This window comes from Anser cygnoides, chromosome 9 (genome assembly GCF_040182565.1).
Source record: "Anser cygnoides isolate HZ-2024a breed goose chromosome 9, Taihu_goose_T2T_genome, whole genome shotgun sequence".
Lineage (NCBI taxonomy): Eukaryota > Metazoa > Chordata > Aves > Anseriformes > Anatidae > Anser > Anser cygnoides.
In genome coordinates this window covers 10,647,370-10,651,229 of record NC_089881.1, presented here as the reverse complement: position 1 = coordinate 10,651,229, position 3,860 = coordinate 10,647,370, and the positions used below count along the sequence as shown (strand labels likewise).

Genomic DNA, 3,860 nt, shown 5'->3' with positions numbered 1-3,860 from the left:
CTGCCCACAGGTCCCGGGGAGCATCCATTGCTGCTGTTTGTCCCTAAACATGGGGGGGATGAGGCACAGGGGGCAGAAAAAGGCAGAGTGGAGCCAAGGGCAGCACATCTGTGCCCAGACAGTCCTCCTGCAGCTGGTGGGCACTGGGAAAGAGAATGACCCATGGTCCCTGCAGGGCTGGGGTGGGAGAGCAGAGTCTTGCAAAGAGCCCCAGGGAAGAGACCAGCCATGGGCAGCCCAGTTACTGCAGCATTCATGCAAACAGCCACGAGCACGAGCAAGCCCTAAGCACTCTTCTCGCAGCTTCAGAGGGGAGCCAGCGCACATCCATAAAGAGAAAGGCAGCGCAGCGGCTGGGTGAGCGGCCCCAACTTCCTGGCACTCGGGGAATCTTCCTAGATCACGTTACGTTCATGTGTCCTTGGCTCGTCTCTGTACAGTTGAAAAACACTGTAAGGGGAGCCAGCTAATTGAGACAGTTGGTCTTGCAGAGCAAAACCCAGGGAAACAATTCCTTCCCGTTACACTTGACTGCAGACCTGTTGCTTTCACCCAGCCGTCCCATTGCTGGCTGCTGCAGCAGCGCTGGGTGCTCACGGTGCGCAGCAGTGCTCATGGCACGACCTGCTCTGCAGTAGTGCAGGGCATGAAGGGCCTCTGGTCCACAGCGGGGATGTTCCTAGGCACTGCCACGACACAAATAAATAACGATAATAATACTCGGGGGGGTCGCTAGCATGCCCTGTCATCTGAGCCAGCGCTGATGGAAAGAGCACGGAGCTGGCTGCCGAAGTGCTGCGAGCGATTTGAATCCGCTGACATTTGGCCACCAATTGGGGCAGGCTAGCAGCGGCTTCGGAAGGGAGCGCAAAGCTTTCCTACAAGCCAGCGAGCCGTCGGCGTGCTGGCACGTGCACCCACGGCACCCCGGGGTGCTGGGGCAGATGAGCTCCAGACTCAGGGTGCTCAACACCCTTGGGTGCAGCCACCCTTACCGTGCCAGCTTCAGGAGCACTTATCAAAACCAATGCTTCTAGGGCAATGAAGATGCTTGAACAGGCACCGCTCCTCATTTCCGCAGCTGTACAGTGCCATGGGGTTGGGTCTGGTTGGGTCTTCCTTTCCTTGGGAACCCTAAGGCGGATAGGGACGCGGGCCAGGAGAACAAGAGGTGCCCTCCTGGGCCGCAAGCTGACGGCTGTGTTGTCCTTGCAGGCTGTGCCGCTGCTGCTGGAATGAAGGGGAAGACAAATCCACCGACCTCAGTAAGTCGCGTGCGGGAGCTGCGCTGGCAGGAGGTGGGGAGGTGCTGGCACGAAGCGTGAACCTCAGGCACAGCACCAGTGCCCGGAGCACACTGCCATCCCTCTTCTGCTCCGGGGTGCTCAGGAAAAAGGAAATCACTTTCGCTGATCTTACTGAAGGGGAGAGGATAAACTCCAAAATAAATTGTACCAGGGAGCAATACGGGACTGGCCCAGCATTGCCTCCCCAGTCCTGTAGTTTCCAAGAAAATTACAGAAACAGTGTACTAATAAAGAGCATAAACAATGAAGAAGGGCTTTTGATTGGAACCAATGCCATGGTACCAAAAAGTGCTGCCACCTGCATGCAATGCAATACTGCAATCTGAATTTGCTCTCCTCTTCACCTCTCGGAAAAGGTGTAGATACTTTATAGGATGCAACAAAATATTTCTGGGAAAAAAAAAAAAGACAACACTATCTTGCTGGCCAGCGCTCCTTTCCCACTGACTTTGGGTGTGCTGAGCCCAGGCTCGTCCACTCTCGCCCTTAAACACAAGGCATGCATTTGGTGGGAGCAGCGGGGGCAGGACGGGGCTTCAGCAGCACGGGCTCCCTCCCACTGTTCTGGGCAAGGAGAAGCAGAGCTGAGCACAGCCCCGGGGGCCGCAGCCCTCCTGCTCAGGCTCTGCAGGAGCCCCAGAAGCAGAGCCCATCACGCGTCCTGCGGAAAAGCTGCATGAGCAGCACCGTCCTTGCCACCATCTCAATGACACAAATAATGTGCAGCAGAGCTGGCGGGGGACAAATGGTAAATCTCCAGCTAAGAACAATGATAATGAAAGTACAGAAGTGAAAATTCATTACCTGAGTCCACTTGGGAGATGTCCTGAGGGACCCTCTCAGGCTTTCTGGGTTACTTTAACCCGCTGGGTCTGGCTCCAATACTTGCTTGATGCGCTGGCGTTGGCTGTGCTTTCTTCCTTTTTTTGCTCTTCTTTGTCACAAATCTGTCTGCTCCTCACAGCAAGGTGCTGTGCACCTCACCAGGCCCATCTCATCATGCTGATCAATGAATGCTCAGCATCCCCAAACTATGCAAGCAGAAGGAAAAACCTAGTGTGATTTTGGACCAGCAGCTCCAGGAAATAGCCTAATAATATCTCCTCCTATTTCCAACAGCCCTGGTGGAGGTGAGACCAGCAACAGGACAACCCCAGCAGCCCAGTCCCACAGGTAAGCTCATTCCGTCCCGAACAGAAAAGTCTCCCCTGAGCACTTTTTGTCCCCCGGAGCACAGAGGACACACTTCAGCACTGCCAGTGCTGCTTAGGCTGCCCCAGCATCCTGCCAGCTCTCTGAAAAGTTAGAGATGCCCATCAGAGGCAGCCCATCAGGCCCATCTCCCACCACCTTTTGGAAGGGTGATGGGAACCAGGAGGGTTCCGCTTCCTCCTGGTGCTGGCAGAGCAACGTGCCAGTGCAGAAGCCTGCTGGCTTCGACCTAGGGGTCTGCCCAAGCATCTCTTCGGAGGCAGCAGCAAAGTTACCTTTTGGTTCTCAGCCACAATTTGAGTGTACGTGTGGAGGGAAGTCCTGCCTCCCCTCGGGCACGTGCTTCCTGCCAGCTTTCTGTCATGCACTGAGGGGGGCATGAGGCCTCCTTTGCACCAGCCCTAGTCCTGGAGGACTCTTATGTAGGGAAATGAGGCCTGACCCACCCTAATTAACTTTACCCGCCTCCTGTTGGCTTTGTGGCAGCTCATTCAGTCCTGACAAGCACTAGGCTCTTACCTCAGGGGCACTTGGGATCCTGTTTGGTAGGCGCAGTTCAGAGAAGGGCCCGCTGAAACACCGGGATGACTCCGAACGTAGGCGTTTCAGCACAGCCGCACTGCTCGGCCCCTGCTGCCGACACCGCTGGTGTCCCACCAGCAGCAGACATGCACAGACCATCTCAAACACAAGAGACAGTTTCCTTGGCAGTTTCCCTAAGTCACCAGTATACTGCTTCTGTTGCCACTTTTGTTATCGGATCATCCCATAGCTTATTCCAGGACTATGCTGTAGAGCACCCAGCTCTTTCCATGGTATCCTGGACTCTTGGGTTGGGAAGAATAAGCCCAATGAGAACTTTCATGATCTTGCCTCTAAATGACCATTTGGATCCTTTAGCTCTAGCTCCAGGTGACCACGACCAGGCAGCGTGCCCATCTGCAGACAGTGTTTCCGAGGAACCCAGTGTTCCCAGTGCCCAGCCCCACTCTTATGGTGTCTCAGGAAGGACAGTTTGGTCACCCCAGGCTCATTGTCACTCCAGGAGAGTCCATTACTACCACATCCACTTTCCCACAAGCATCAGTAATGAGTTGCATGTATTTTTTTCCAAATATGTTTTCCAGTTGTTTGCCATCTGGTAGAAATTGATAGAAAATACCAGGGTAATTGGGCAGAGGAGATAACTCATGTGTGCTACAGGTCAGCATGAAAAAGGAGGTTGTTCATCACTGCAGCAGAGGGATGTTGATAAAACACAAAAGATGATGCTTGGTCTAGCAAAGTACCTTCTGTGTCTCCCAGGAAGTGACATGCTGCCTATTTAATTAGAAAGGTCAA

General features: G+C 54.1%; 1 long non-coding RNA gene across 2 annotated transcripts; it reads right to left on the bottom strand.

Annotated features, from left to right (window-relative positions):
* Positions 1-547: 547 nt before the first annotated feature.
* Positions 548-3,653, bottom strand: LOC125184453 (uncharacterized). 2 transcript variants are annotated; one of them, XR_007168463.2, is made up of 3 exons: positions 2,795-3,653; positions 2,112-2,338; positions 548-1,418 (listed from the first exon to the last, which is right to left on the bottom strand). It is a non-coding gene; the product is annotated as an uncharacterized lncRNA (long non-coding RNA). The 2 variants fall into 2 exon arrangements; XR_010833480.1 differs by lacking the exon at positions 2,795-3,653 and adding an exon at positions 2,658-2,779.
* Between the last annotated feature and the right edge of the window lie 207 nt (positions 3,654-3,860).